Consider the following 24,161-nt stretch of genomic DNA (forward strand, 5'->3'; position numbering starts at 1 on the left):
CATCGTGCCCTCCGTTCTCTGTGACACAGCAGTGCTGCTGTGTAACAGCACCCATTCCTCTCTGAGCCCTGACACCAGCCTGTAGCAGCTGAGCTAAGTCCCTGACATCCAGGAGGCTCTGACACTGTGAATGCTGAAGGAGCTGTACCCTTTGGCTGTAAGGGCGTTTGGGATCCTATGGAACTGGTTGGAGCACTGCCCTAGTGCCCGGAAGCTGGAGCACTGCAGGGTGTGTCCTTTGTTTCTCATCAGGTGTGCACCACGAGGGCCCAGCCCTGCCTGCTCTGCTTCAGACAGCCCTCACACAGCACGTGAAGCACGGCTGCCTCTGCACACACACAAACCCACCCACACACCGTAGGGTGTCTTCACTCACATCCTTTTTGGCTGACTTGTGTTTTCATGGCTTTTAGCAAGAGACAATTAGGGCTGTTCACAGAGACAAAGAAGCCACAAAGTCAAATCAGAATGTCAAAACAGGCAAAATTTTAGAAGACAGATTTTGAAAGGCTGCATCACACACTCATCCTTCATAATGACTGCTTTTAATTGAACAATTTCAAGTGAATTTTCACTGAATTCTAATTTTCATTACCAAAGGTTTATGACCCAGGATATTCTATGATTGGGTGAGACCTTGGTGGTTTTCTTTCTTTTCCTCTTTATGGACACTGCCATGAGAACTACAGTGAAATGCATTCCTCCTACTCTGGTAATAAGGTATACATTCAATTTTAAATTATAGAAGGCAGTGGTTTTTTTTGGATTTGTTACTTTTAGTAACACAAATCAGGCTGGCTGGAGATGTTATTTCTACTCTGGAGAGTCTTGTGCAAAGTTTTAAATTGTAAAGGGAAATAAGTGATTCTAGCTTTTATGACAACACAATTCTCAGTGACTTCTCTTGGTATTATTTTTCTGGGAATAGCTACACAGTGCAGACTAATATAAACTTCTACGAGCACCTTGAGAGAAATATGCATTTAAAAGTTTATTTAGGCAAGGTAAAAGATTACACTGAGAAGACTACATTAGCACACGCTAAGCAGAATAGAGCTCGATTTCCACTCTGCCTACATTTTCCTCACACGTGAGTGGACAATTTAAAGTTCCTACTTCCACTTGGAGGCAAAGTCCTAATCTTCACACTCTAGTCAAGCCAAACAGACAGATTCTTCTGTGAGAATAACTGGAAACAGATCCTCCTAGGCAACAACCTGTGAAAATCTAAATTATGTATCTGTAACTGGACTGTATAAAAAAGTTTATAGAAGTAATTTAAAGAATATTGATACTGAAAAATTAGTTTCTCAAGCCAAAAGGGAGTAAGTATCACGAGGAGTTCTGTGGTTTTATTCTCCAATAGCTCAGTTTAGATCCTGGGATGGATGCCACAAACTGAAAACAAGCAACTACAATGCAAGTTGGTAAGCCTGAAGGACCAGCACTGACACCTTACAGAATTCTTGTGTCCTATGGGCAGTTTTTCCATTCTAAGTAATAAGCTTCAGAAACAGATCTGTGGATACTAGTAGAGAGGGACGAGAAGAACAATTTGGAAACAGCACTCCATAGTAACAGGTAGCTGAACACAAATATATTCTGGTTTAGATTTTTAACAGGTTCTAGTTCTTTCCTCACACAATACATCCATCTTTTTAAAGTACCGAGATTAATTCAAATAAACACCCTTAAGCAAATGAAATTTGAAGTCAGTAGCATCTTATAAGGATATAAAGTGCCCTATTTCCACCTGTTTAACTTCTCTGGCTGTATTTTGCAAACATTTAAAATAACATTAACTGTATGGACAGACAGCTAAGATAACTTTATCTTCTGGCACAGCTGGCAAGAAGCAATGTGCAAAAAGAATGTACTGAGATTTCATTCTGCAACAGGAACTGGTATTTTGGTATTAAGTGTATATGAAAAAAATTACACCAATAAATTTTCTTTACTCGGGAGAAATATCAGCCTAACAGTTCTACAGAAGTGACAGGAAACTGCTGCAAAAGAATCTGTGGGGAATATGGAAAGAATTGGACTAGTGTACTGTAGACACGATTTTATCCTTGTATCTGACTTGAATGTTATATATTTATATATAAGATCTGTAGATAAAAGTAGTCAACCTTCTCCCCATCGTGTTCCCAACTCCACAGAAACATACACAGCTACTCTAGTAAGAGCTAAGCTAAGCTTTGACTGAAAATAGGATTTTAGGTTTCTCGCAAAGTTACAGGTATTCCTCAGAAAAACTTATGAACCAGTATGGATGCTGAAAGCAGGCAGGGAGAACCGAGCCTGTGTGAAACCAAGTCACACAGGCTTCTCAGTCTGGCCTGAGAAAGCCTGAGAAAGAATCCAAACAGTCCTTGGTAAAGGACAACAATCTGCATGTGTTGTTTAGTCAAGGGGTGGTGTTCCACTTAACCAATGATGGTGATGTGTTGCTTTAATGACCAATGAGAGTTTTACCTCTCGGACCTTCTCAAACATGTGTGTAAAAGAAGGTTAAGAATAATAAACTTTGCTCTCCTGTTCAACTCACAAGAGTCTGTCTTGTACTGCCTTGGTGCGCCCAACAGTGTGACAAACCAGATTTCCAACTTGCTGGTTTTGTTACTCAGTCTAGCTCTTGGGAAAGTGTTTTCATGCACAGTGTTCTCTATTCTAAAATGATTAATTAGTCTGTCTTTTCCCTTGAGAGAAGTTCAAAATAAGCAGTTCTAAAGAGTTAATGTGTACAAACATTTGCACAAACAAAAGCTACAACAAAAACACAGGAGTTGCAGAGTTTGGGTGACAGCACAGTTGGTGTGCTTTGTTACCCTCCTAAAAGGAGGGGAGGAGAGATTTACTCCCTAACTTGCTTACAGTTTACATACAAAGAGCCAAGGTTAAAGCACCAGTTAAAAGGAAGCTTTCCACACAGGAGACATATTCAGAGGAGCTGCATCTGCTTAGCTCTGTTGGATTTTGTTTGGTCACGGTCTCATAGGTCACTCAGGTTTTAATAAGCTTTAGTTAATTGTTTTTGAAGGACTCTTGCTGGAACCAATCCCTATTTTGTAGGAATGTAACATGCACAAGATTCTTAGTTGGTTTTGTGAATGAAACTCTAAATTTGTAAATATGAAACGGTTTATTTCCAACAGGTGTTTAAGGGCTGCATTCTTGACACTGGAATATGGAGAATACTGACAGAAATTAGTAAAGGAGAGCTGTGCTGTGCAAAGGATTCAATTAGAAAGGTACATAAGAAGCTCAAAGTTTTAATAGGACAAGAGATGATATGCAAAAAGGTATGGAAAAACTCCATGGCAGAAAGAGATTGGTTCAAATCTCCAAAGTCTGCAAGAAGCTCAGAAAAAGCGACCTCTCAGCACCCTGTTCTGGCCCCCTGCACTTCAATGCCTTAATTTATTCTAGTCTAACACAACTGCAACTTCAGTCTTCTTGAAGCAATCAACAAGTCTGTTGCTCAGAATGAACATCAAACTGATGGCTGAAGCTAAATGGTGCTTTGTCAGGCTGCCAGAGTGACTCTTTAAAAGAAATACATTATTACAATTTTAGGAAGTACATTTATGTCTCAAGTACAACTGGCCTCCATTTTCCTGTCAGTGTCAGGCGTGCATACGTACTACTGCCAGGATGAAGGGCAAACTACTGCTGCAGCTGTTCTGTTTATTTCTCCCAGCTTCCAAACCGTGCTACTTCTTCCCTCCTTTGCAGTCATATGCCAAAGCCTCAACTAACGTCAGCTGTGGCAAGACACAATCCTTGCCTCAGAGTGATCACGGGTTAAATAGCCAAGACTAGCAAATGGTAAGTGAAATAATGAAGGAAGTTAGAAACAAAGTTACTTGCCCAAGGTCACAGAGCAGGACATGAGCACAACCCCTTTATAGGCTTCCCTTCCTAATAGGTCGCATTTTCACTCACCTTTGGCTGGACTTTCTTCTCTGCTGCTTCTCCTCAGCTCTGAATAATTCATTCTCCAGCTCTTAGGTCAAGATTTCTGTTCACATTTGATAATGTTAACTAGGCAAGAAGTCCTATGCTGCCATATTAAAAGCACTGGCAAGATCAAAACTTTTTAGCCAAGAATTTTGCTGCTGGTTTATTTATCCATATACATTTAGAATTGTTTCTTCTTTACTGATACTGGTGTTATTAATTCTGTCTCTGTCTGCCCATGGCAAGGACTTAATTTCTGCAATTCATAGCTCAAGACACAAAGAAACTCTGCATTTGGATTAGCTGCTACATTTCCTCTGCCCCATAAGTATTTTGATTTTGTAGAGTTTACTGCAAATATGGCAACAAAACTTAGTAGTGTAAAGGCAAACTGAGTTCTGCTACTAATAACAATTCATCACTTCTACATACAACACTGGATCACCCATCCAAATAATTTGAAGCCAAAAAGAAATTCTGTAACAAGTAACTTGTTCTAGATAAACAAAATTGTTGTCTTGACCATAGCCAGACAAAGTTATTGCACTGAATAAACTTGGCAGATGTAATTTCTGGAAGTGCTAAATACAGCTCCTACTGACCCTAACTGCAGCAATAAACTGGCATTTTTAAAACTGAGATTGTCCACTGCTCAATTACCCTAAATCAGCTTGTCTAAGGGAGTGTCCTTTGGCTACCTTTCATTAATTACAGCGTAGCAACTGAAGCAGTTGTAGGTAAAGTGCCTCAAGCCTTTAAACAGAATGCTGGCCACATCATCTTCTGTCCTTCTCATTGAACTCCACACCTACATGCTGTACCTTCCTGGTTACATTTTCTTTGAGGGGTACAATACAAACAACTGTGTAATTCTAAATCACCCAGAGAAAGAAAGGAGGCCATGTGATGGTTACTAGGGAAATTGGAAGTGTACAGGAGACAGTAAGAGTAGATTTCTTTCTGTTGTCCAAACCGATGGTGCACATTTCCCACAGTGGCCCCTCTTAACCAGCCACCAGCTTCCAGAAAAAACTGCAGGACACTGGCAGTCCTTTACCTAAATGTCACAAAGTATTGTTCCAACAGGAGTGTGTAAAAAACATCTAGGACTATTCTCTAACACTTATGTAAATTACGTCACCTAACTTTAGATCCTGAAATACACCATATCAAGTATTTAATAGCACACTTTATATAATAAAAATTCAATGGAGCGTAAGGTGGTTGCTATAGCAACTGGATGAAATAACTCCATGTGAACTAGATGAGAGTGAGGAAAATGCATGAGGTGTCCTGGTAAGAAATCGGGATGCTGGTGTCTAATTACAATGCACCAACCTAAAGATTACTCAGTACTCTTCAGATTCCATGGGTGATTAAAGAAGAGGCAAACTCCAAGCAAAGGGCTGGCTGTCCCTTGGTCTGGATACGAAATGGGATAGCACAGCTCTCTCAGGCTGTCGTTGAGTTGTGACAAAAGCTGGATGATAAATTCTTTGGTTCCAAAAAATGGGCATGTTTCCCTGACTAAAGTGTAATTCTTGTCCCCAAACAATTTTATTTATAACAAATCCCATGTCAAAAAGTGAAGAGAAGCACAGAAACAATGAAGCTGCAAGCCCAAAGAAATATCCATCTTCAAGCTCAACAGTGACTTTACTGAGCAATGTTATAAATTGGCTTGCATGTGAGCAGAATTAGACACAATGACTTCTGGAGATGCTTTGGAGTCTTACACACCATCGTGGTTCTATTTAAGCTGCATGTTTGGCCTCTCATTTCAAAGCTTGTCCTGCCCTTAATTCAGGCCCACATGCTGTTTCTCTTGAAGCAAAAAGGAATGGAAAAGAGTTTTGAAGACAGAAAACTCTCACTATTTTTTCATGTCTGAATGAAGTGAATTTTCAAATAGGATGAAGAAATAGAATAGAATTGCTGTTTTAGAACCATTTCTAAAAAAGCTCCTGTTAGTTTTTCCGAAAAGAATTTCAGAAGTAGTAGTGGCTGCTTCAATTCCAATCAAGTAAATGCCTGAGACCCCAGAACTGGAAGCACTGAAGAGAGGGTGCTCCTACAAGGAAGGAGAGGATTTGTGGTTAACTTAGTTACTGTTCACACATACTGCACATAGAACTTAAAAAAAGGACAGAAAGAAATCCATGCAGCCTTGATTATGTATCCTTAATCTAAAAGCCTCACATTTACTACCATTTTCATTTAATTCAAAACATAAATGCTTTATTTTTGCAGCAGTTTTCCCTGCTGTGGTGTCTTTTGAAATCCAATAGCAGTGCAAGCATGTAGTAAATTAGTCTGTAGTCATTCAAAAGACAGGCTGAAAGATGGATTAGGAATAAAATCAGAACCATATCACTGTGTTAATGTTTGAGCTAATACTATATATAATTGCACTGCTAATGCCAGCTTCAGCTTATAGACTCTCAGGTGCCCACATTAACATTAAAACACAACTATCAGAAGTTAGGAAATAAAGAACTGCTGCCAAATGTGACTTTAAACCTCTGGGAAGACAAAAGTGACACAGAAATCTTCTCAGCGGGATAAACCATTTGGCACACAGTGTATGCCAACGTATTCCTCCCCATTTTCAGCACCTGTTACCACAGCATGCACAGGAGGATGCGCAGCAGCCCATTGCTGTGAGCTAATCCTCAGCCCTAAGTACAGTTTAACAAAGGCAACCTCCAGCTGGAGGGGGAGGAGGAGAGATCTCAGTATCTCAGTGTTCCCTTCCACTGCTGGACATTAGCTTAAGTGGCCACAGTTACAACCAACACTGCAGGGAAATTAACTTCTTGGAAACACCCAGCAGTTAGGAGAATCAACCATTACACACAGGAAGACTGAGTATGAGCTGATACTCAAATAAAAGTGAAATTTCCGACTGAAAGCTCTGTGTTCACTTTCTGGCCAAGTACTATTCACATATCAGAAACAAGCTGGACTCACCTTCCCTTTCAGGTGTCACAAAAGCACAGCGGCATTGCACCTTTAGCTTCCTTAGAAAGGTTAGGAGGAAACCAGCGTGAAATGGTTCAAATGTGAAGCTGACCCATGAGCCTCCAAGAGACACTTTTTCCTGAAAGCATTTTAAGGGGCATCCAGGCTCCCTTTCCACTGACTTCATTTATGCCAGCCAAGCAGATTCAGATCTTCCAACGGCTGAAGTGCCTTCAAAATCTGGCTACTGCTTTACACAGCCCTTTTCACTATGGTTCTCTACCTAATTTTGACCTAAGTAGTGCTTTACACTCAAAAATTCACTAGTTTTAAGGCACTGATTAATGTAAAAAGTTATGTCATATCAGAGCATCTCAGTTTTGAGACAAATTAGGAGGCAACGTCCTGAGAAGGGTATCTCCTGTAAGATAAAGGGCCTCTGTTGAATTCCACAGCCTGCAATCACAGCTTGTTTTGAACACAGGCCACTGAAAGAATTCCACTGCCCTCGCCACCTTTGAGCTTAGAGGTACAGGACTCATGTCTGGGCATAAAGCAGACACACGGGACACAGAACCATAACATACAGACATACAGAAAACCATTTCTTACTAGTTTTACAGTAGGTAAGCAAAAACTCAAACATTTTTGGGGTGGGAAGGGGGCTTCACAGGAACATGGGGACAGACACAACGAATTTTGGATAAGCAGAAGCTATGCACAAATTTTTAGTTCAGTTTATTCAGTGCTGTAACTGAGGGTAAGTATTTGGAAATATAGTTTATCTGTTTCAAACCTGCTGTCACAGAACTTGGGGGAAAAAAGTAAACATCTCTCAGAGTTTAGTACTACCACAAGGAAATCACACATCCATTTTTGTTTGAACAAAAATCTCACATCTAGAGTACCAAAAAAGAAGGCAAGACAAGCCTCTTGCCTCAGTCCTAAGTGCCTGAAGTTCCAATAGCAGCCCACAACTTCTGAGAACAATTCTCCACCACCTGTAAAAACACAAAAATTTTTACTATTAACAAAAAAATTCCATTCATGCCCTCTGCCAATCCAAATCCCACATAATACTAAGTACTGTATTCCAAGTGTGATAGTGCTAACACCTTAAGCAGTAGGACATTTGATTCAGTGACAGAAAACACAAAACACAAGGAAAAAACCAAAAACAAAACAAGCAAACAAAAACACCCAACCAAAATATCTAAAAAAAAAAAAAAAAAAAAAAAAAGAAACCAACAAAATACCCACACTCCAAACTGGCATCAGTTTGAAAACAGACTGAAAAAGGAATTATTTCCAGAAATCTTTATTACTTTTTCACTCTGTGAAACAGTTTACACGAATAAACTGCAATCTAGTTAAATCTTCATAAACAAAGAATTAAAGCATGGTAACATAATTAATGCCAACCAGGACGCATTTACGGGAAAAGCATCTTAACTGACTTGATGAGATTAAAAGTTCATATTAAAAAGTAAATTGCTTGATGTGGCTAGAATTGTATGTGGATAAATTAGACTTGGTACTTCCAGAAACATTGACTGAGAACTTGAAATGAAAAAAACACATATCACGCACTAATCAAATTTAAAACCAATTAAGTGACAAATCTCAGTTGAAAGTTGTAGCAGAAAATCCTCATCAGGGAAGCAAGGCTTTTAATGGGTTCCCGAAGGCTCTACAGGCTTTTAGTAATTTACTTTTTACAATTAGCTACCCAGTGGAAAAAAGTAACAGTAAATCTGGAGAAAAGACAGGAAAAAGCAAGAAGCAGGTGTACCATGAATGTACAAGGACAAACACAGAGCAGCTTGCACTTTAATACTTCTAATCACAAACACATGCAAACATTCTGGTCCATTGGGAGAAGGAATCTCTGTGAATCCCCGTGGCACAGGATACCAGTAGGAGCTCCGAAGTGTTTGGGTCTTGCAGGTTCTTCCTTAAGGAGGAACTTGAGCTCTTTAACACTCGTGATTTCAAACAGCTGCTCTGTACACGCTGGTGCATGCACGCACTCCTCCCAGCGCACAGGCACAGCTACAGAACAGCTCCTGGGGCAGCAAAGAACGGGAACAAAGGCTGTGTACACAGGAGGATTAACAGGTTGCCATGAAGACAGGATACATTTTTCTGATGGATACAAGTTCCTCACTAAGGTGAGGGATGAAATTAAACATCCCTGTGTCATTACACTCCAAACAATGTGCCAGAATCAGTGACAACCAGCTACTCCTCCTCTCCAACGTGCTCCTGAGGATTGGGAAATTTATTTACTGAAAGATACAACAAACACTCAGCTGAAGATAACTAAAACTTCACACAAGTAAAAATTCTGTTATTTCTCAAGCTATTACTGTAACTCCAGTATTACTTTTCTCTTCTACTATAAAACCTTTCTTTAAAATCTCTAGTGTGAAGGTGGCTGTGGTCACCATTTTAAGTATCTCCAAAACAATCAATTGCAAAACCACAACCTTATGTGCAACCTTGAGACCAAGGGCCAGCAGAGTAGTTGCAGTGACTAAAAAGCCATTTGCACTCGCACTGATTTCCCTCTTCAGGTTCAGAAATAATGCTGGTAAATTGTTCTTCACTTACTTTTTTCTGAAGCATCCTGTCCTCATTAATTCCCATCATGACACAATAAAAGCAACAGAAAACACCTGCTAGCAAGAAAATAAATTTGTAGAACTAAAAATTAATTTTTCTGGAATAAAAAAAGTCTGGAATAAAAACTGTTCTGAAAGGTAATGACTGTTCTTTATTCAAACAGGACAGTTTCATAAATAATAAATTCACTGCCACAGGTTGCCCAGAGAAGCTGGGGCTGCCCCATCCCTGGAAGTGTCCAAGGCCGGGTGGTATGGGACTTGGAACAACCTGGGATAGCAGAAGGTGTCCCTGGCCACAGCAGAGGCTTGGGACTGGATGATATTACAGGACCTTCCAACCTAAACCATTCTATGATTCTATTACTTTCAGAGCATAACCCAGCATTTGCTTCACAGGCACAGTTTTAAGTAACCAGGTTGTTCAGCTTCACAGGTTAAGTAAATGAAAGTGAGGGGTGCATCTCAAAAATTAGTTACAGTTTTAGGTCACTTTTCGGAAGTGAAATGTGGTATGATTTCATGTTGGCTATAATCCTGTGCCCTTGCTAATTGCTCTCAAAAAAGCAGACTGACTCTCTTATCCTCCTCCCCTCAAGCACCTATTCACAATCCCCCCCCGCCCTAGTGCACATGCTGACCTGACAAAAAAGGAAACTCAAGAATCACAACAACTCCCATCATCATGCTATTCAAGGACACAATAAATTACTATTTCTCAAGTACTAAGGGACCCAAAGACCCACATACATGCAAAATTACCTTTCCAAATGCAGACCTTGCTTGTTGAAAATCTGCAATGTTCAAATGAATGATGGGATTCAGACTTGCTATTAAATGGCACATATGCCTCTGATGTGACTACAGCTATTAGTGTTCATACCTAGTATTTCAGCATCTCCTGTGGTAAATTATTTCCTGTAACCGAGAAGCAATTATCACAAAGTTATTGGGTTATCAGACTTCTAATGATGTTATAATTGCTTTCATTATACAATTGATTTGTCACAAATGTTCATATTACAAATATTATTGACCTCCTGCCACTCCTATAACATAATTAAAGTTTCATTTCAGTTTAACACGTTGCCCTCCCGTGCTGCTGAAGACACATCACAGAAGCCACAAGGTACCTGCAGTCATTCTGCAGCTCAACAGCTGTATGAGAACCTGGCCAGATGTTATTTTGCCATCTGTTCTCCAAATTCTTACTTTCTCCATACTTCATACCTTGGTATTTCAACACCTTAACTTCACTTCCTTATTTCACTGTGCTTCATTTCCCCCCACTGTATCGTATTTCTCTCCATAACAAACTTCCAGTTCTGCAGTTTTCCTTTGGACACCCACCACATTTGCACCAAAGCCAAATTAGTTTTTGCTTCCCTTTGCCTGGTATTTTTATTTTTGATAAAGTAATAGCCTAATTAATTAACTTTTAAAGTTTTTTCAGTGTTCAACTTCCACCTCTTAGCACGATTATTTTCCTTGTTATTTTCTTTCTGGAGATTTTGCTGAATCTCTCTGAAAGTTAAGAAGAGACCAAAGGAAGTGCAAATACACCAGTTTCATATTGTCTTCTTCAAGCAGCCCCTTCAATCCATGCCTGTATTTTCTATGGAACTCTTACCTTCCACAAGCTGCTGTTCTGAAATAACATGAGAACTCTGTAACCTTTTGAAAGCGAGACCCCTAAAATCTAATATTGTTGACAGCTTTTTCAAAGTTACTACCTTCACACAAAGCAAAGCAAGACCCATCTCTCCCTGGTTTTTGTTGCCTGGCATTTCAAGTCCAGCTGATGGAGGCTCACCAGCCTGCCAGCACCAGGGAGTTCACATCTGACTTCTGCAAGTCTATGGGGTCATTAAACCATCCATCTGCCTACGCATTTTTCCCTGCATCTTAGAGACACCCACACTTTAAAAGCCACAGAGGATTAAAAACTTAACAGCAGGGGGGAAATCATGGTTAGTATTATTCTGTCCTGTAGAATCAAGCCATGATTAGGCTTGATTAGCCATCAAAACATGATTAGGAATTAGGGAACTACAGAAACATATAAAAAACCAGATGTCCGTTAACAGTAGAAACTCTGCAGTGTGAGAGCTGAAGTATATCGTTTTAGGTAGTAAAAAGGGAAGCCAATGCCAAGAACTGATTACTGGAAAAAGTCTAAAATACATGAACCATTAAAAACCAGAAAAATCTTTGTCAAAAGAAGTAAAAAAATAATGCATATTTTAAGTGTTTTGACATTGCTGTCATTTAAATTACTGCATTTCTAAATGAAGAGGAACAAAAAAAACTTGGAAGCTATGTAACACATATACAAATCACAATTGTCTGCCGTAAGAAACAAATATCCAGTAACTCTTCTAAAATGTCTCTATTCAGACATTCTTGCCTGTGTGGGAATCTGACATGCTGTGTCAGAAGTAGGCGACACCTAACTCCAGGAGCAGAATAACCATGTGATTTGCACTGAAGATACACCAGTGTAGATCAGGCGCAACTTCACTGAAGTCAAGGAACTTCATTCAGTAGCCACATATCCATTCTCTGCTAGGCAGAAAGAACATTCAGCAGCAAACATGTAGATGAATTTTAAAGGGTAAATTTCAGAATCCATGCTGTTGCTCTCTAATGCCCTTCACATTATTTCCCATTTAAACACTTGAGAGAGTCTCCACAAATTCTGAATACTACACTCTAAAAACCTATGGCCAGCTGTGTGATTGATTGTATCAGGAGATTAAGTCTGTCAACAGGTGGGAACCAGCAGTGTCATTTAGCCCATGCACCACTCATTTAGAAGACAAAAATTATAGAAACAACAGGAGAAACACCCTTGTGAAGTCACAGTTACAATCCCTACCTTAAAACTGGCTTTATTAGTATGGACATTTGCCTCTCCCAAAACAGCATTAATCTGCTTATGAGAACCACCAATGCCAAAATATATGTATTAACCCTACAGACTTGGAAAGAACAAGTGATTACATCACACAAGGCTTTTGCAGAGAACCTTCCAAACAGACCTGATTGGCAGGCAGCTTCAGCTACGGAAATCAGAACAACACAGATCTGAGGGCAGGACAGGCTGGCTAAAAAATACAAAACTCTTCACACAAAAAATAAAGCTTATGTCACATAAGTATTTCAAACTGCTACTGTGCTACCTGTTGCTTAGCAATGTCCTCTCCTCTAACAAAAAGCTGTCTTTTGTTCCTATGAAGTTCTAACAGCAGAGACAGCAGTCCTGGTGCTCAGGCTTTAAAGACACTTGTGAGGACAGCGAAGCTGACCCTGAGGAATCACTGCCTGCCCTGCTCACGTCTCTCCAACACACTCGGTGCCTGGCTCTGCAGCGCTGTCTCCCTCCATGCCCCCACACTGCACTGCTGACTTCCACCCAGTGGCACTCACACCGCCCACTCGTGTCACCTCCCTGCAGCTCCCTCGGGGCCAGAGGGGCACACACGGGCACAACTGTGCAAGGACTGAGCTGTCATCTCTCCCTTGGCACAAGCTGTTCCACCGATTCCAACCATCTCCTCCAGCTTCCACCGCAAGGAAGCGTGACTGGAGCCTTGATTCAACTTTCCATTAAATGCAAAAATGTTTTCTACTTACAGTGGTGTAGGAGAAAGACAATACTGCCGGTATAGCAATGCTTAAAAGCTCTTTACAGGAATTTCACTCTTCTCAGAACAATCTCTCTTTTCAGAACAACTAATTTCTAGCATGCTGATGATGCTTCACACAGAGAGGTGGAAGAGATCAGGCAGAGCCAAAGAAATCCATCAGGCATTTTTTTCAAGTCTGAAGGCAGACTTTAAAAAAAAAACCCACTCACTTTTCATATACTCCCTGCTATATTGCGTTCTGCCCATAAGTGCACAAATAAATTTGAACCCCATTTCTGAGGCTAAATCTCTCCAACATGCTCCATTTGGACTGCAGGGAATACAGGGCTAAAATAAGACACACAAAGTTACAGCAACAAGATGAAAATTAGAGATGTAGTTAAAAAAATATCCGGAGACAATTTCTTTCAGAGCATTCATCATTCACACAGCAAAGCATGACCTGACGGTGTAAATGTCCACTTGTGGTTTGTGGGTTTTTTAATGCAGAGCACAATACTTAAAATTATTAACTTACTTCTTCTTCTAGAATCCTGAAATACTGAATCTTTTTCTCCCCAGAATCCCATCAAAATAATGAACAATTGCATTTGATGCAACAGTAATTGTGAATTATAGATGCCAAGATTTGAAATTAATTATCACTACATATACCTTCCTCTGTTTTAATCAGTTATCTGTCAGTTAAATAATTTGATTATATTTTTAATTATTCATGGTACTTTAAAAACAAAACACACCAAAAAAACCCCAAGAACACAGATGATGACTGCAGTTATTTTCCAGCTATTTTGAGCTTAAATTTAAGGAAGGTCTTTTGGGAACACAGTCCTTGTTTTCTAACAAATGATGTAATTAACATTCACCAGCATGATTAAGTAATTGTTAACGATACAACCAATTGCTTCAGGCCATTTTTCACACAACATTCACATACATGACCACCTTTCCATTCCTACACATCATCTAATGACCACTTAAAAATACTGTGGGTACTGTAGATCCATCATTTCAAAGGGGACATACAGAGAAACCAGTAACACATTATTGAATCTTATCAGATGTAATTAATCGCTCTGTCATGTACAATTCCTTATTCCTGTGCTAAATTCAGGCTCAACTGGCAATACCAAATTGGCAATACCAGTCATGACCAGACTCCCATCAAACACTGGATGTCTCACTGAGCTATCCATTCCATATACAATGAAAAGATTTATAAGAAAATTCATGTTGGAATACATGCTTCATACAAAGCAATCCTCTAAAATATCTAAAGAGCAATGCAGCAAACTGCAGCGATGACTGAAGGCCATGTAATCCAGAGTTTTTGTGTTCTTTCCCATGGCATCTTAAAACAGGTTCTGCCAAGTTCACTCAGGGATTGCCATCACTATCAGCAGCAGCCTACTGTAGGGGAAGGTGCCATCAGGGCAGCCCTAAGACTTCTGTAAAGCTTGCAGAGGTGTGTCCAGCTGCAGCTCCTGGGCTGTCTGCTGCAAGCAGCATCCTGCCAGCCCTCAGAACACCGAGCCTGCAGAGCTACAGGCACATGCAGAGTGCCCTGTACAACATGCTCAAACTTTTCATCAGCCCCAAGGAGCTCCAGCAGCTGGACTGGGGGATCATTGTAAAGCTACCAGTGAAAATCAGCCCAACAAGAGTCAGCAGCAACCCCTTAGAGAGGTAACAATATTCTGGCAGAGTAGGAAAAATCTCAGAGGTTTATGCCCCATATTATTATTAGCGCTGCCCAGTCATTCAGTGGCTCTATTCCTGACATTCGAAGCCATTTAATTTGAAATGGAAACGTTTCCCCTGGATCACCAGGAATGCATGATACATGTTATAAGCCCAGTACTGTAAAATGATAAGGCAAACTGTGAAGTTTCCTGACACGGGACAGAGTCAGGCCTGTGCGTTTAAAAGGTAGAATATGAAAGAAGGGAATCATTTAAACAACTTACCCAGCCCTTGTACCAGAAAGAAATGAGAAAAATATTGAGAATTGCAATCTGAGTTTCTCTGAGAAGCTCATAAGCAAAAACCATTCGTGCACCTTAAACAACTACAATGAGCTCCTGGAAAGCAAGTCCTCAAGGCACTTTCAGGGCTTTACACTCTTTGAAATCCTCAGGAACTTGCTAAAAGAAGGAGGGTGTTTCGTTATACAGGATTTTGTACGCTGGTTTCTTGATTTATATGACAGTCAAAGCATTTCACAAAACAGCAGATTTCAAAGACAACATTCTACACTTCAAAAATGAGTTTAAAAGCACTGAAGTGCTATTAAACAACAGCAAGGTATCAGACCTGGATTTCAAATGCTAGGTTTCAACTGGACTGGAAATTTTTTAGAAAAACAAAATGCTTATTAAGAAAATAAAATATTAATACATTTCAAAAAGCTGAAATACTTTGCTAAAGACTGCTGTCATTTTCCATCCCTACCAATGGGCTTGTCTTGGTGCAAGATCTGCTCTAATGGATTTCCCCCAGTCCCCACAGTAACACACATGAAAGACCATCTCTAGCACATCACCAGTAACAAGTAAGAAACCCCCACTCACACAGCAAAAGGACAGGAGGAAATGAAAACTACTTTCAGTGAAGTCATGCACTGAGCTGATTCTCATCTTGAAATATTTTGACTTTTTTTCAAATATGGGGATTAAAAAAGTATTTTTTTGCAGACAGGTTTACTTTCTAAGAAAAAGATCTTTTAATGGAACAATTTTCCTTTGAAAAGATGTTTCAAAAGTAATCTTCTCTCCCAGACTGTAATTTACAAACTATTAGGTTTGTTCATGACAGACAAGAACACTTGTGGTGATGAATTCTATCAAAGGCACTATTTGGCCAAATAATGTTTTCCAGATGATTTCAGAGGTGAAGGCATGAGGAAAGTTATCATCACCCTGCAGAAGGACTGAATTTCCAAGCAGCTTTTACCTTCCTACTTCACTCTGCACGAGCCCGAGTGGAAAGGACCCACACAATGAGCACTACCAGGAATTCAAGGAGCTTTCAGCCAGTGCAGGACTGAGCAGCTGCTCGGGTCACTACACAGAACAGGCAGGGCTGTATTTCCACTGCACAGCGCTGCCTTCGCCCCAGCAAACATGTCACTTCCATCACTAACTGGTAACTCAACTTACTCTCAACTACTGGTTGTTGCTTATAGAAAACAAAACCTTTTTTTTTTTCTTTTCCCCTATACAGTAGTTTGGAGTTGGAAATTTCCTTCTTGGAAAATCTAAAATGTCAACTCTAGAGGAAAGGCTTGAGAGCCCTGTGGCACTCAGCCCTTGATGGAGACTCACAAGAGCCACAAATGTCACCGCTCTCTAAACACAGTGCTTATTACTACATCACAGCTTTGTGAATTCTGCAGTTGCACAAAGGAGAAACACTAAGTTCCAGGGGGAAAAAAAATACTACAACTACCTCGGGAAAGAAAATAAAGCAAACCAGTGGAAATGCCTTCACATTTTGACAATTATTTTCAAAGTAACTAACTCTTCATAATTCTTGTACTTTGTCTTTGAACTTCCAAAAGCACAAACAAGAAATACTTCAGCTCTAATTTCTCCTCAGAGCACTATTTTATCAGATTTCATATTATTATGTATTTTAAAGCTTTAAAAGCATTACACGGTTGTGCTTACATTAAAAGGGATGAGTGACTGTATCTGTCGCCAAACATCACCTATATTTGCTGAAGTCCTTCCTTAATTCTCTTCAATTTAGTAACTGCCAGAGGCTGCCATCTTTCTTCCTTCGTATTTTGAAAATAAATCCTTCATGTTTGAAGACCATCTTTAACTCCTATTTTCTTATTAGCTAGCAGATTTATGACGCTGACAACCATGACACAGATACAGATCCATGCTTTGCAGCTCCTGGTAGCTGCTCCAGCAGGAACAAGCAAGTCGCCTCTCAGCTCCTTTCACCTTGCAGCTCACTCTCCAAGATGCCAATGGTACACACAGGGAAGGGCTGCCAGTCCAGCATCACACAATGAAGAGGCTTTTCAGGAACTCCCCACTCCAAATAAATGTGCATGGGAGTTGTACCTCATAGTACACACACTGGATTATCTGTATAGCTCTACAATTTGTATTTCTCATGTACATCTAAAGAAATAATCTCAAGTGAATGTTCTATATGCTTTCAAATCATAAGTATGAGCAATTAACTGAAAAATATAAATCTTCCACTACTGAAAAAATGAGAAATGCATGTTCCAACTAATGGTCTGCAAATGCTATAAAAACATCAGGCTTATAGAAGTGCTCTTCTCCTCAGCCCCTAGTGCTTTCCAGATAAATACCTAATTATTTTAAAGTATAATTTCAATACATGAATAATCTCAGTAGAATACTGTAAATTGATATTGATGTATTCCTACAAAGACGTCTTCACTGGCTGTAGAGCCCATTCAGACTCGCTATGTTTTTTGTGTATTTCAGAATGTTGTTTTTTTTAATCTGCCAGCAAAGACAACATATGTTTTTAATATACAATTTTAAATAAGTTAGAAAATCAGTCTGGAATTGACACAAGGTCACTAGAATCTATGGGCACCTGCCTTAGATACAACAAATCCATCATAAATCTCGTCTGAAATAAAATAGTTTCAGACTGAGCAGCACTTTAACTATTCTATTAAATAAGAGATATTGCTTATTTGCTTATAAAAACAATTTATATTTAGTAATATCATTAAAAAAAACCTCCCAGCAATTGAGAAAGAGGTAAGAGCATTAAAAAATCCTAAAATAAAAGATTAGTTAGCAACTTCTGTAATTTCCCTCACCCTAGCATCTGCTTCTTACATAGCCATGCATAAGGAAGGTTTTTTAGTTTTGGAAATTAAAAAGAAAAAAAAAAGGTAAGCCTAAGTGAAGTCTGCTGACATACTGAGTCCACTGCCTCAAAAAGGTTACAGTAACCTTTTTGTAAAAAGTGAAAAATCAATTCTCTCTGTTCCAAGTGGTCTCTCCAAGGCAGCCCACTCAAATTGTTAAGAGTGTGTTTTGGTTAACAATGAGCTAAGCAACAGAAGACTGGGTAAAATGTACTCAAACAGCAGAAACAGTCCAAGCAAAAGGGGAATTGCAATTGCTACACAAAACTAAAATATCTATATATTTAGAGATATGAAGTACATAAAAAAGGTGTCTCAAGAATGCTTAAAGAAAAATCTCCTAGTTTGTCCCCACAGACTGTGCCAGGCTCCTATTATAACCAGAGGGAGTTGCTACATTTCTGCTGAAATTAACCTGTGCTTTTCTCTAACAATTTTACAATGACACATCAGAAGAAAACTCAGCAAAAGGCCAAGAAAATTGGGCAGTCTGGTCTTAGTCTAATCTGATTGACAACCAAAAGTGATCAATTTTTGTATATAGTACACTGCACACTTCAAAAATCAGCATTTGCTTGACTATACCCTTTGATGCTGGAACTGTGCTCCATCTCTCCAGACTGATCCAACAGGAAGCACCTCTGAAACAGTTTTATTTGTAAAGATGTTGCTGATCTCAGTATGACGAGGAAAGTAAAATTAAATACAGCAGAAAGTGGTTCTAAAAGAAGGACTCAATAGTTTCAGGAATTACACCAACATCAGAGTTAAAAAACTGGTAGCAACATGAAGCTTAATTGCTGGGCAAAATCAGAATTTAGTGCTGGTCAGTACGTAATTGAATGCAATACACTGTGATACAAGAAAGACTTTGCAATCAAGATGGGCTGTTCGGTCCCTGGAACAATTTTGCAAGAGGTTTATCACCCTAAACACATGGCTAGAACTCTGTATTTCCTTTCCCTAGACAAGGATCTAGTTTTTGAAGCAAAAGGCAGCACTTTAGACTACAGTGTTAGTAAAGAACAAGAGTACAATACTGTTTGCACATGCCAATACAGACAGATGCAATTTGGGAAGGAGTATTTTGCTACACAAAGTGCTTGGTTAATGAGCTCATTTATAAGAAGTAATAGCACAGAGATCCGTGCTTTTCCTTCTTGTAAGAGCGGCCAGCTATCCAAGAGCACTGTCAAGAGAAGGCTCATTTTGTAAAGCTGACATTACACTGACCCACTTTCAAAAGCAGTTATAACTGTCTGTCATCTCAGGTAGCTTAAATATGTCTGTGTTTTACTTGCACAGTGAAGTGAGCTTAAAATCTAGCTCATTTTGCTTTTGCAAGAAAACAGCATCAGAAGAGAACTGGAATATTTTACCAGTTATGACTTCTGTGAAGTCTGACTGCTTGACTCAGCGTTACAGCTCCTACAGACTTTCCAATCTAATTAGAGAAACTAATTATTACACTCACAAGAAATGCACTTTGTGGATGCATGAGTTTTAATAAATAAACCATGTCATTTTATTCAGTGCCTTCTTTCCCTATTGCATGTGACATACATCACATCAGTTACTAGGTTTTTGACTACATCTGCCACAGGTCAAAATAAAGCAAAAAAGGATTAAATTACTGTGTTTGTCATCCTAAGATGCCTTATTTTATAATAAAAATACTTCTCCTGCATACTAAGCTCTAAGGTCAACAAGTGCTGTATGAAACTCATTAAAGTGTAGCTATGTGAACAGAACATCCAGATTTGACTGGCACACAACTTTTCGAACAGTCAAACCTCCTAAGGGGCCAACTAAATTAGGCAAGAGGGAATAGCTGCTTTCTACACTAATACTAGAAATATTGGTGCTTACAACCTAAAGCTGACTGACGTAAATGGGAAGCTTTCTACTGATTTCTTTATTCCCACCCAGGCTAAACATATCATCTGTGTTCCACATAGATAGCTCAGTTTAAAAAAAAGGAGAAGAAAAACAAAAAAAAGTAATTCAGAAGACAATAGAAATGGGATTAACTGAACAGCTCCAAAAGCACAAGGAAAAGCATATTCCAGGAAAAAAGGTCATCTACATCTGTACAGCAACAGAGTATGTTGACAACAAATGCTGCAAGATGGGGACTATTCCATTTCACCCCCAAATCAAAAAGGAGGTGGACACATACAAAAGGTCTCCAAAGCCCTCTGCCTTACTTTGCATAATTTTTTCCATGCAACCTCCCAAATCTTAGTGACCTAGCATGAGGGAATTTATCTATTTACTACCCTAAGCTGAATTTCGAACTTCAGAATAAAGACAGAGTATTCATGTTATATGGAATCATGTTCAGTTCTGACTCAAGTTCAGTTTAGGTTACTGAGTCATTTGGGTGGGGAGGCTGTTCATTTGTCTGGCTTTTTGGTTGGCTGGTTGTTTTTTGTGGGGGCAAGGGAGTGTGAGGGAAGCTGCTTTACTACTTCATGTTACAGATCCAACAAAGTGAGAGAATGAGCTTGGAGTTCCTCCAAAAGGGTGGCAAAATGCGCAGAAGATGATTCTAAAGACTTGAAATTAGTGAGATTGTATACAACACAATACCCTATCATCGGCTTGCTCATCTTGCAAGAATAAAAAAAAAAAAATAAGGCTTTGTGCTGGCAGGGAAGAGAGTGGGTAGGGTCAATGTGGGCAAAACATTTGCTGCTCTGCTGGAAAAGAAGTTCAGAAGCAGAGTTCTCTGTTTCAGATGGGCAGGAGAAAGGCACTGAAATCACATCATCCACATCTTCCATGTACACACACTGGGCAGAAAGAAGGAACAAAGACACCATGGAAAACTTTCTAGTCTGAATTCATTAGGCACAAATATAGACATCATTAGAGTGAACACGTGGACACCAAGGAAATTTGCGATTCTTAAAACAGTATGCAGGCACCATGAAATGGATTCAGCACTCCAAAGGAACATTGCTCCAGCCCCCTGGTTAACAAACAAGAACCACTGCTGAGACACATCATCTAGCTCTCTCTTTGAGCAGTGCTACCTTGGGTGGTTAATTGGATAGTGCCATGGTGTAATTGCACACAACTGTTCAGTGTAAAATCCTCAGTTACTGGAATCAAAACGTTTGAGAAAAATAAAGAAAAACTCCAATAATTGTTTTAAAGTAAGTTGACAAGACATTTTTGCTTCCACTCCACTGAGCAGACTTCTGTCTTTCTTTTCTGCTATAAAGTTATGCTACCAGCACGTCAGTTCCATGACAAAAGACAACCTTAGCAATGCAAGGAGACAGATTCTAACTGCTGAAGTTTCAAACCATCTTTGTTGAGACTCAGTCATCATCTCCCACATCTATTTTAATAACCCACAACTGCCTACCTAGTTTCAAATTTTCAACTTTAAATTAGTCTAGTAGCTGTTACACAGTTTTGAGGGATGGTTGCAGTGCACCGACACCTCCCATGAAGCAAAACATTCGAAATACACATGCACTAAGTAATTAACTGCTCAAGTAGGTGTAAAGCCACAGCAGAGTGTATGTGTAGAGTGCAAAGATGAACAAGAGTCACAGTTACTCAGCAGGGGACACCTCAGAACAAGTGCTCTCTGCCAGCCAGCAGCGAGGGGAGCACACCAGGACAGCAGCCCCGCAGGGCACTCAGAAGCTCTACTGCCCACATCTGTGCCCAGACCTGTTCTAAATTAGCTTTCAGAAAGCCAAACGCACAGAAAGCAGTGGAAATTGTCAAGAAATTGGAACAACTCTTCACCATCTGACCTTTATGGAATAAAATCCCATCAATACCATAACCCACCTCAATCTGTTAAATGCCTTTTGCTGCTGATATTAACAGCCCCAACAATCAGACACTGCCTAAGTGAATCGCTGCATCTGTCAGCTGGAGTCAATCGCTCTCCATTTATCCATTCTAGAATTTTTACATCGTAAAGACACCAAATTAAAACAACATTTAATGGTGTTGAGGGATCTACTGAATAGATATATATACAATTACTCTAAACAAAGGTGCCATTTTTCTGGTGAGAAACTTACTCTCCTGAGCCTGGCCAGCTGGGAGAAAATTGCAGTCTCTTAGAATCTTCCTAGAGCTCTAAACCTCACTGGCACCCTGCTGTATTTCTTGTACACCTGTAATAACTGGTGCAATCACTTTAACCTCTTCCAACTAAGGTAACGGTTCACGACACCCAGACATCACTTCTGATATTAATAAGTGAAGTTTAGCAAAGACACAGAACACACAAAATACTGTGCACGTCTAAACGCAAGACACGGCATTTGCACTGGCAAGAGAATACGTAACAAGAAACAAAATCAAATTAACTTTATGGATTATCAGATCACTTCAAGAATGAGTGACTTTGGGACTGCATTCCCTCTAAAACCTGGGCTATATTTTGGCCTTATTTGTGGGGAATTTACATCCCTGTTAGAATGAGCCTGGTGCACTTCAAATGAATTGACACTTGGTGACCTTTACCAATGCGACTGATATTGCTACATAACTAAAAGCCAGTAAAGCATATGCAGTTCCCCATCTGTATTACAGTCATCGTTGCTGGTTTACATCTGCTGGAATTTAAGCACAAAGACAGACTTGATGGTTTCTAGTACAGCAATTTTTTCCCACCCCCAAAACATTACTACACTATCTAGATTTTATAAAGAGTTGGCAGCTACTTCTGCAGTTAAAGCACAAGAGAGTTAGAAATATGAATGCTGTTTCACTTAATTAGATATTCTATATACAGTTTTTCTTCATCAGCTAATTTATACACATATTAGGGCTGGTTTATTACGCTATTACGTATTTTAGATATGTAAAAATATATTCAATCTGAAAGAAGACAACTTGCAGTTAAAAGAAAAAAATGAATCTGATTAACTTCAAGTTATTTAGGTAAATAAAAAAGCAGCTTAAAAAATACCTCATGCCAGGATTATTAGCCAGCAGTGATCCTGCTACAGCAATGGTGGTAAAACGTTTCAGAAGCGTCCTATACAGCCATGGAGTCCTGAGCGATTTTAGCTCTTGCTTATCTAAGTTCATCTACTTTTTTTTTTTTTTTTTGCCTTGTTTTTTTTGGTTTTTTTGGTTTTTTTGTTAATTCTATGCACAGTCTTGTAATGCATCTCAATACTTTACATTATTGGATTCAGAGACAGGTTCCAGCTGTGAAAAACGAGGTTCACGTATTTTTTTTTTGTAGAATTTAGAAGTTTAATAGAAAGATGCTATAAATGAAATGTAGCCAAATTTATCAATAAGAATTTTAATAAGAATTTTGATAAATTGAGTTATGGAAACAACCACAATCACTGTCAGCGTCGATCCCGGGCTCGACATATAACATATATTGCATACAACATTCATTATAATATTTGCAAAAAACCAATGATATAATATGCATTTATAACACACCACATGTTAATGTGTATTCTTAGGGAAAACCTGCTTATTATACGGACAAGAAGAATAATAAAACTGTGCTCGACTTAAGAAGAAATCCCTTCTGTTGCACGATGCGTAGCCACGCCACTCGGAAACCACCCATCCCACATGTTTCCCCTGGGGCATCCATCTTGTTTGGCAAAGAAAACTAAGAATTTAAATTTTAACCACTTTTGCTGACAAAAGAGTCCAGTTTGAGCCGACGGGGAGCTCAAGGAAGGTGATTCCCCCTCAGGCGCCCATTCCCCCACACCGACCCTTGCAGCAGGGCTCCTACCTCCTTCCTCCTCGCTGCCCAGACCCACCTTTTCCCTGGCGCGACCTTTGCTGCTCCCGGCCACTGCTGCCAAAAGCCCTGCTGTCAAAAAAACCCCAAGGGTCTGGACTCTTCTGGATGTTAAAAGAAGTAGCCAAACCTTTATTCGATGGCAAAAATACCAACAGGAGTAGGAAGGCAGGCTAGCCTGACTCCCTGCAACTCACAACCCGACGAGGAAGGAGAGCCCCCAACACAGCTGTGCACAAGGTTATATACCGCTTGAGCCCCAGGGGAGGGTACAACTCAGGGTCCAATGAGGGATCAGGGGAGGAGGAGTGAGGGGAGGCGGTTACACTACTGGT

At 39.6% G+C, this 24,161-nt stretch overlaps 2 long non-coding RNA genes across 3 annotated transcripts; one reads left to right on the forward strand and one right to left on the reverse strand.

The window, feature by feature from the left end:
• Positions 1-49: 49 nt before the first annotated feature.
• Positions 50-6,874, forward strand: LOC111931525 (uncharacterized). Of its 2 annotated transcripts, none has more exons than XR_015290106.1 (3): positions 50-229; positions 3,159-3,254; positions 3,739-6,874. It is a non-coding gene; the product is annotated as an uncharacterized LOC111931525 (long non-coding RNA). The 2 variants fall into 2 exon arrangements; XR_015290105.1 differs by having other exon boundaries at positions 54-252.
• Positions 6,875-7,641: 767 nt separating this feature from the next.
• Positions 7,642-24,048, reverse strand: LOC111931522 (uncharacterized). The gene is made up of 5 exons (XR_002865598.2): positions 23,846-24,048; positions 10,311-10,466; positions 9,538-9,602; positions 8,717-8,990; positions 7,642-7,925 (listed from the first exon to the last, which is right to left on the reverse strand). It is a non-coding gene; the product is annotated as an uncharacterized LOC111931522 (long non-coding RNA).
• Between the last annotated feature and the right edge of the window lie 113 nt (positions 24,049-24,161).

This window comes from Cyanistes caeruleus, chromosome 8 (assembly GCF_971803275.1).
Source record: "Cyanistes caeruleus chromosome 8, bCyaCae1.hap1.1, whole genome shotgun sequence".
NCBI lineage: Eukaryota > Metazoa > Chordata > Aves > Passeriformes > Paridae > Cyanistes > Cyanistes caeruleus.